Source organism: Gopherus flavomarginatus, chromosome 11 (genome assembly GCF_025201925.1).
Source record: "Gopherus flavomarginatus isolate rGopFla2 chromosome 11, rGopFla2.mat.asm, whole genome shotgun sequence".
Classification (NCBI taxonomy): domain Eukaryota; kingdom Metazoa; phylum Chordata; order Testudines; family Testudinidae; genus Gopherus; species Gopherus flavomarginatus.
In genome coordinates, this window is record NC_066627.1 from 53,356,950 (window position 1) to 53,367,052 (window position 10,103).

Here is a 10,103-nt window from a genome sequence, read left to right on the forward strand (position 1 = left end):
AGTTCAATCTGGCTCTCACAAAACTCAACCCACACAACTCCCCATCAAAGATATTACTGTATATTACGATAGTTACATCAGCAGATTTATTGCAATTGGCTGATCCAAGCCCCAGAAGATGGAATGCTGTTACCTAGTAATTATTCAAAGCTGGTTTTAAATTAAGTCTTTGATGAGTGTTGCAAACACCATGCTTAACCCTGATGTGCTGACTAGATATTGTAAATTGGCACTGAACATTTTGAAAATTCGTCATAATTCTGCTCCATCTGAAGCAGAGAATCTAAATCAATGACCACCCAATAAAATCTTATTCTTTTGGGACTGTGACTGACTATGGCAAGAGAACTGGGATAGAGAGTTTACCTTCTAGATACATGTAATGATTAGTGACATCCAACTGGGAATTGCTGCCCACAGCCTTGGTGCTGATAGATTTTCAGACCTCCTGGGGTCAGAGTATATTCTTTCCTTTTTTGTTGTCATGGTAAATCCAAGTAACTTAGTAAGCATTCACCTCTGCTAACACAAAGGAGCTGTTGTATTCCAGGTCCATGTCACCTTCTTTGCTGGCTCTGACAGAGGCAAGAGTGCACCAAAGTAGATTACAAGAGAAATTAAGTGACTGCCTAGGGCACCAGGAACCTAGTGAGATGGATCTGATTTAGGAGAAGCAATGTTGGGTGTTACCTTTGCTTCTCTTCTGAGGAGTTGCATCCAGAACCTGTCGTTAACTGTAAGATGAGCACAGGTCTTTCCTGATGACGCAGCTTCTATTCCAGACACAGAAATTCGTGTAGGGAAGGGAGAAGAGGGAGCCTGACTAATCATATTTATGTTGTGCTGGAAGATTGTTTCTTATGTACATGGTGCAATACCCTGTGTGATCTTTGCAGAATGACTGATCCCTTCTCTATGGAGCTTGGAGCCCAAAGGCACAAATGGGTGTGATACTGTATAGTTCTCAGAGTGGCTCCTAGACAAAATGTTTCATGAAACAGGTTCATATAGGAGGGTCCCCTCTGTGTGGGAAATACATGTGAGTATACAGGAAGGCAGTTGATTCTCCTGAACCATATTTATGCCTGTGCATGCATTCCTCTGATATTGGCAGCAGGAGAGACCACAACATAGAAACTCCAGAGATTGAATTTACAATAATTACCTGTAACTTTGTGCCAATGCCAAATGGGAGGCTCCTCCACCAACTTTTCTGAGCCATATTGTGAAAGCCATTGTGGGCCTAGGTAAGGGTATCACTAGTCCACCTGGGGCAACTTTAAAATCCCTTCACTATGCTGTCAACCCAATCATTTGTGATCTCCCCTTTCCTTTCCTCTGTTGTGATGCACCATGTTTCAAAAGTGCTTCAGATGCTTGTGTTTTGTAGTGTAGCATGGAGCAGAACAAAGGGAAATGGAGAAGAGGGAAGTGAAAGAAGGAAAACTGTGTAGAGGGAGGAAGGGACAATCCTTTTTTTCCCCTCTGCCCCTCTTTTGTGTTCTGGTCTCTAACAAGCTAATGATAGACTTATATACAAAGTGATGTTAAAAGAATTTAGTTGGGGTTGGTCCTGCTTTGAGCAGGAGGTTGGACTAGATAACCTCCTGGGGTCTCTTCCAATCCTAATCATCTATGATTCTATGAATCTTGTTTAGCCAGTGCTTTCTTTACTGGACGCCATCCAAAACCTGCACTGAATAAAAAATTATTAGTTTTATTATGAGCATTTCTATGGCATTCATCACCGTAGTATACCAGGTTTCAGAGTGGTAGCCATGTTAGTCTGTATCAGCAAAAAGAACGAGGAGTACTTGTGGCACCTTATAGACTAACAAATTTGTTAGTCTCTAAGGTGCCACAAGTACTCCTCATTCTTTTTTCATAGTATACCAGTAACTCACAAATATTATTGAATGTTTTTTCACAGCTCCTGTGAGGTAGGTAAACAGTATTGTTCCCCTATGGGGAGCCGAGGCACAATAGTGTTAGCTAATTTTGGATATCTATCTCATGACAGGAAGGCCTGATTTTTTTTCAGAGCACTTTTAATAGTGCTTTATATGCTCTAACAATTAGTTGTCACAACACCTCTAAGGGAGCAAAGAGTTGTTAGACTCATCTTGCTGTGGGGGACATGGAGATAAAAAGGTGAAATGACTTCCCCAATGCCATGTTGTGTGGAGAAGAAGAAGGGAGTGGGGAAGGGACCCACATCTGCACCCTTACTCCACGTCTCAGCTCCTTCATTTTTATGGACTTCTTACTCTCTTTTCCCTTGGGTAGGATTTCCCTCAGTGATTTGTGCCAGGGAGTGCCTCTGCTTGGGCAGGGTTTCCCTTCTCCTGGTACTCTGGTTAATAGCAATACTCCTCCAAACTCTAGTCAGCTCTCCTTCCCTCTCTCTGTCTGACTGAAGCAGGGTTTTTTTGGGTGGGTGGGCCATAATTGACTACAGGTGCTCCAATTACCCTGTAGTAATCTTCCCCTAGTCCACGGGGAATAAGGCCTTGATCATCCTAGGGCTTATATACCTCCCATCTACCACTCTTCTGCTGATCTCTGGCCCTGCTGTATCATGTAAGATGGGGATAAGCTGTGAAAGGGCCTTGAAAGTGAAGACTAGTTTGACTGATATCAAAGAAAAGAGGGAGCCAGTGGAGAGGGATAGTATGATGAAAGCAAGGGGCTAGGAAGATATTGTGGTTTGAGCATTGGCCTGCTAAACCCAGAGTTGTGAGGCTCAGTCCTCGAGGCAGCCATTTAGGGATCTGGGGAAAAAAGAAAACTTGTCAGGGACAGTATTTGGTCCTGCAAGTGAAGGCGGGGGACCAGACTCAATGACCTTTCAAGGTCCCTTCCAGTTCTATGAGATAGTATAGCTCCATATATTATTTATTAGCATTCTGAATGGAGATGAGTAGGGCAAGAGTGCATTTGTCAAGTCCAGTAAGAAGAATGTTGCAGTCATTGAGATACAGATTATGAGAGCCTGGTGTCACTGGATAGGGAAAGCCGGATCTGAGCGATGTCATATACAAAGAATCTGCAAGACTTAAACATAGCCTGGATATGAGGACCTAGAGGGAGGTTACAGCTGAAGATAGTATCCAGGTTAAGCCTCAGTGACAGGTGTAGTCATTTGCAGAGTTGTTGTAGCTATGTTGGTCCAAGAATATAAAAGAAACAAGGTGTGTGAGGTGACACCTTTTATTGGACCAACTTCCGTTGGTGGAAGGTACAAGCTTCGGAGCTAAACAGAGTTCTTCAAGTCTGGGAACAGAAGCAGAGTGTCTGAACTTAAATTGGGACAGATTTGAAATGACCACTTCAAATTCTTTATGCATAACAGTCTAACCCCCAATTGCCCGCTTCATTTCAAGTGGCTGCCTCCTTCTGCTTAACACTCTTTCTCAACTTGTATTTAACTCTATTTAAAACCTGATCCTGACCAACAAGGAGGAATTGGTTGTGAATGGGAAGGTGGAAGGTAATTTGGGGCAAGTGATCATGAAATGATTGACTTCATGATTCTAAGAAAAGGAAGCAGTGAGAATAGCAGAATAAAGACCACTGACTTAAAAAAGCAGACTTTAACAAACTCAGAGAATTGGCAGGTAAGGAGTTATGGTGAGACAATCCAAGTGATGAGAGTTCAAGAGAGTTGGCAGTTTCTTAGGGAGACAATATTAAATACACAACTGCCAACTATTCCGATGTGAAGGAAAGATAGGAAGAATAGTAAGAGGCCAATATGGCTCCATCAGGAACCCTTTAATGATTTGGAAATCAAAAAGAGATCCTATAAAAAGTAGAAATATGGACAAATTGGTAAGGAGGAGTGAAAAGAATAGCACAAGTATACAGGGACAAAATCAGAAAGGCTAGGGCACAAAAGGAATAAGAAGAGCTTCTTTAAATACATCAGAAGCAAGATAAAGACAAAAGAAAGTGTAAATCTTCTGTTTATCAGGGAAAGTTAATAAGTGATGACATCAATATGGCTGAGGAGTTTAATGCCTATTTGCCTTGCATCTGAGGAAGTGGGTATTCACCCACGAAAGCTCATGCTCCAAAACGTCTGTTAGTCTATAAGGTGCCACAGGATTCTTTGCTGCTTTTACAGATCCAGACTAACACGGCTACCCTCTGATATTTTGCTTCAGTCTTCCCTAAAAAGATTTATGGTGGTCAGATACTCAACACAATTAATATTAACAACAGGGAAAAAGTAACACAAGCCAAAATAGGAAAATAAAAGTTAAAGAATAACAATTTGGGACAGAGTGTTAAGCAGAATGTGAATAAGTGGTCAGTTTTAACTGTGGAGAGAGGTAAATGGTGCCCCCACTCCTACAGAGCTGTATGGGGACCAGTGTGCATCATGTTCATTAATGATCTGGAAAAAGAATGAACAGTGAGGTGGCAAAATTTGCAGATGATACAAATTACTCAAGATAGTTAAATCCAAAGCTGCTTACCAAGAGTTGCAAAGGGATCTCACAAAACTGGGTGACTGGGCAACAAAATGGCAGATGAAATTCAGTGTTGATAAATGCACAGTAATACATATTGGGAAATATAATCTCAACTGTAGATGCAAAATGATGGGGTCTAAATTAGGTGTTACCACTCAAGATAGGCTGATAAAGGAGGTACTGTTACAAAAGAAGGCTGCCAGACAACTCTCCAATACCAAATTCTACAGGCCATTTTCCTCAGATCCCACTGAGGAGTATACTAAGAAACTGCACCATCTACTCAGGACATTCCCTACACCAGGGGTCGGCAACCTTTCAGAAGTGGTGTGCCGAGTCTTCATTTATTCACTGTAATTTAGGTTCTTCTTCGAGTGATTGCTCATATCCATTCCAGTTAGGTGTGTGTGCCGTGCGTGCACATTCGTCGGAAAACTTTTACCCTAGCAACTCAGTGGGCCGGCAGGTCGCCCCCTAGAGTGGCGCCATCATGGTGCGCGATATATACCCCTGCCGGCCCACCCACTCCTGAGTTCCTTCTTACCGCCCGTGTCGGTCGTTGGAACAGTGGAGCGCGGCTTAGCTGACCTCCACTTCCCTAGCTACTCGTAGTTCTCGTGTATATAATTATGCGGTTCTAATCCTTTTATATATATATTTGTATAGTTATACGTTTTTTCTTTATATATATATTTGTATAGTTATACGTTTTTTCTTGGCTAACATAGTTAGTTTAGTAATAGTTAGCGGAGTTCAGGAAGTAGCCCCTTCCCCGCACCCGGTGCCGGAGCCCATGCACGGCTCACCGGGTTTTAAAATGGGCTCAGCCTGCCAGAAGCCGATGCCGACGGGAGATCCACACGACTCCTGTTTGAAGCGCCTCGGGGAATCACACTTGACAGCTAAGTGCCCCATTTGCAAGGCTTTTAAGCCGAGAACAAAAAGGAGCAGGACTTTCACTTACCCCTCCACCTTTGGCACCGAGCGATGATCAAGCGGCTAGCAGAAGCGCCTCCTCGGCACCGGACCCCACCGGTACTGCCAAGGCCTTTCGGCACCGGCCGTCACCGGCATCAGCTCGGCACTGCTCCCTCCCTCCAAGGTCGAGAAAACCTACAATTCCTGCTGGTGCCTGACTGCTCCCCGGCACATGCCATGGTTGAGCGCCCTGCTCCTGCTGCTTCCGTGCCACCTGCATCGCAGCCAGAGAGCTCGTCTAAGTCGGATCGCCCGGCACCGACACCTGCAGAGGCACCGATGACGTCGGCACCGTCGATTCCAGTCCCACAAGGGCCATCGAATCCGGTGCCTGACGACTCCCTGGCACATGCCGTGGTTGAGCTTACTGCTCCTGCTGCTTCCGTGCCAACTGCACTGCAGCCAGAGAGCTCGTCTAAGTCGGATCGCCCGGCACCGACACCTACCGAGGCACCGACGACGTCGGTACCGTTGATCCCGGTCCCACGAGGGCCGTCGACTCCGGTGCCTGACAGCTCCCTAGTATGCACTGTGGTTGAGCCTGCTGTTCCCTCCACGCCGGACACATTACCAACGGCGAGGGATCTCATTGCCATGACAGAGTCGATGCTGCCTGACCCCGGCACCGCCGGTGCGGGTAATACAGTCTCTTCATTTGACCGTCCTCTGTTGGCACAGCAGAGCGGCACCGTTCATGATCACGGTCCCGCAGACGCTCTAGGTCCCGTCGGCACACCCGACACCACTTGCAGTCCCGGTGCTGTTTTCCTCCTCGGTACTGGTTGCACTCTCTGCACCGGTCGGTATCCCGTTTGCCGACCCGCTACTATCGGCACCGTTCCGACTCCCGGCACCGCGACAGGTACCGTGACTCCCGTAGCCTCTCCCCGAGCCTTGAGATCTCGGTCGACCTCCTGGCACCGTTCTGGTTGCAGGTCTGGATCTCGTTCCAGGTACCGGTACGCCTCCCGGTGCCGGTCCCCGGTGCTGAGTTGGGCAAGGTCTGATAGAGTCAGAGACTCTGCCCATGCCCTTTTTTTTTTAGTACCTCCATGGCCATCCAGACACGCATCCGTGTCATCCCACGTGCGCAGATCTTATGCTCAGGCAACCTGAGGTGGAGGAGGTCCCTAGGTAGAGGACCCGGTATGGTGCCCTCTAAGGGGTACGACTACTCGTCTGTCCGTCCTCCTCTCTGCTCACTAGTCGTTCAGTCCGTTAAGGAGAGGGATTGGCATGGCCACCGGGTGCCAGCCCCGAAACCGAAGAAGGCTCGGCGAATGAACCTACTTGGCCGCCAGGTGTACTCTGCAGAGGCCCTGCAGCTCTGGGTAGCAAAGCAACCAGCCTTGCTTAGCTGCTATAATTATAGCACCTGGGTGATGGTAGTTTAGTTTATGGAGTTTCTCCCTCAAAACTCCCGCCAAGAGTTCGCTGCCGTCTTGGAGGACGGGGGAAAAAAAAAAAAAAGTACCTAGAGCGTCCCTCCAGGCCTCGTTGGACGCAGCAGACTCAGCAGCCAGGACTCTGGCCTTTGGTGTTGCCATGAGGTGCATCTCATGGTTTCAGGTTTCAAATCTCCGGCCGGAGCTGCAGTATGCCATTCAGGACTTACCCTTTGTTGATAAAGGCCTCTTCACGGCAAAGACAGCCCCAGGCTGCGAAGCCTGATGGACAATAGGGTCCTAACGTGCTCTCTCAGCATGCATATGCCAGCGACCAAACGCAGGCCTTTCTGTCCCCAGCCGCCATACTCTGTGCCTAACCAGAGACAGGACTTTGGCAAACGGCGAGGCCAAGGTGGTCGCAGACAAACGTCAGGACCCCTAAAGAGCCAAGGTCAAGGTCCCTCGCAATTACCACTGGGACCAAAGACGAACCTCCCAAGGTGCGCCAGAGGACGGTATACCTGTCACAGGCCAGGATCCCAATTCCGCTTTCTCCTGGCATGGCCCCAGTTAATTTCAAATCGCTGGGTCCTGCGCACGGTGGAGCATGAGTACCACCTCTAATTTGTTCCAACCCTGTCCCCCTTCAGGGACCCCTCTCACGAGCAATTCCTTGTACAAGAGGTGCAGACGCCGACGGACGAAAGGGGCAAGGTGGTTTACTCCCATTATGCCCTAGTCCCCCACTCAAACGGAGGTCTCAGACCTTCCTAGTCCTGCACGGACTCAACCAGTTTAGGATAAGGTTGAAGTTCCGCATGGTATCCCTGGGAACCATTATCCCATCCTTGCCTCCTGGGGACTGCTATGCCGCCCTCGATATGATGGACGCGTACTTTCACATCGCCATCTTCCCTCCGCACAGGAGATACCTCCGCTTTCTAGCCAACCATCAGTACTTCTGGTTTACGGTCCTGCTGTTTGGCCTTTCTACAGCCCCACAGATATTGTCCAAGTGTATGGCCGTAGTCACCGCCTACCTTCGCTGATGTCGGATATGCGTTTTTTCCATATCTGGACGATTCGCTTATCCGAGGAGACTCCGAGACACAAACCACTCAGCACGTGGGCATCGTCACGGTCTTATTCACAGGTCTAGGCCTGATGATTACTATAGAGCAATCTACTCTGGTTCCCACGCAGAGGTTGGACTTCCTAGGGGCTATCCTGGTCTCCGACCTAGCCGGAGCCTGCTTACCACAGCCGCAGTTTTAGGCGATGGCAACAATCATCCGAGGTCTGCAGACTTTCCCAACGACCTCGGCTCGCACTTTTCTCAGTCTCCTGGGTCCATGGCTGCCCGCAAGTTTGTAACCAAACACGCCAAGCTCCGCCTCCGTCCTCTCCAAGTCTGGCTCACCTCGGCGTACCGCCCGGACAGGGAGCCAATGGTCATGGTAGTCACCGTTCCCTCGAGCACCTTAAGCTCCCTAGAGTGGTGGCTAACTCCCTCCCTGGTGTGGGCAGGGATGCAGTTCCATCCGCCCCAACCCTCACTGCCCCTGACGACAGACGCGTCATCTCTCTGCTCGAGTGCTCATGGTCACCTCTGAGCTTAAGGCCTTTGGTCTTCTCGGGAGCTGGCATTCCACATCAATGCCCCAAAAATGAGAGTAGTCCGTCTGGCGTGCCAGGGGTTCCAGCGGCAGCTGCGAGGCCGTGGTATCTCGGTGTTTACAGCCAACACAACAGCCATGTGCTTCATAAATAACCAGGGAGGGACATGGTCCTCCCCCTTTTTGTCAGGAGGCCATCCATCTCTGGGACTTTTGCATGGCCCACTCGATGGAGCTGGTGACGTCCTTTCTCCCAGGTGTTCGGAATGCCTTGGCGCTTTGACTCAGCAGGTCTTTCCTGTCTTACGAGTGGTCACTCTGCCCCATGTGAGGCTTTCTGTTTTCCAGAAGTGGAGATTTTTCCTCACATAAACCAGTTCGCTCACCGCGAGAGCAGAAAATGCCAGATGTTCTGCTCCTTCCAAGGTCTCTCCTCGGGATCGATCTTGGACGCATTCCTGATGCCTTGGAAAGGCCAACTCCTTTATGCCTTCCCACTGTTCCCACTGGTTCATTAGGTCCTGCTCAAACTCCGCAGGGGCAGAGTGCGCATCATCATGATCACTCCAGCGTGGTCCAGGCAGCACTGATACACCACGTTGCTCGGCCTGTCAATAACCACCCCAATTACCCTGCCACCCTACCCAGACCTCATCACTCAGGGCCACGACAGGTTCGTCACCCGGACCTGCAGCCTCTTTGCCTCACGGTGTGGCTGCTGCTTAACTGAGCCGGGGTGGCAGGAAGCCTTCCACCTGGTCATCGTACCTGGCCGAGTGGAAGCATTTCTTCTACAGGTGCGATATGCTTGATCTTGCTCCTACTGAGGTCTCGATCCCCTCTATTTGGCCTGCCTCTGGCCTTCAGCGGCAGGACCTGGCGGTATCATTGCTGAGGGTACACTTGGCAGCCATCTCTACCTTCCAGCCAGGCTAAGGTGGACGTTCCGTGTTCTCACACTCTATGGGTTCGAGGTCCCTCAAGGGCTTGGAGCGCTTGCACCCTCGGGTGCGCCGCCCAGCCCCAACCTGGGACCTCAACCTAGTTTTAACCAGACTTATGTCTCCCCCATTCGAGCCGTTCGCGACCGGCCCTCTGCTATACCTGTCTTGGATGACAACTTTCCTCGTAGCTGTTACATCGGCCAGATGAGTCGCCGAGCTCAGAGCTCTTACAGTGGTTCCGCCGTACACTAGGTTTCACACAGACAAGGTGCAGTTACGACCACACCCGGCTTTCCTCCCTAAGGTGGTTTCGGCCTTTCATGTTACCCACAGCTCAACGCAATGGGCGCAACAATTGCACTCCCTGGACATCTGTAGAGCGCTCGCATTTATATTGTGCTGACAGAACCATTTCGAAAGGTACCCCAGCTCTGTCACGGTAGCAGACCAAAGGGAAGGCTTGCTTGTTTTCCTCTCAGAGGATCTCATCTTGGGTGATGACGTACATCCGCACTTGTTATGATTTGGCTCATATTTCCCCAAGCCACATCACTGTGCATTCTACCAGGGCTCAGGCTTCATCTGCCGCCTTGCTGGCTCGTGTTCCTACCCACAAGATCTGTCGCGCAGCTCCATTGGTCCTCGGTCCATACCTTTGCTTCGCAGTATGCCCTGGTTCAACAGTCAAGAGATGCCGTA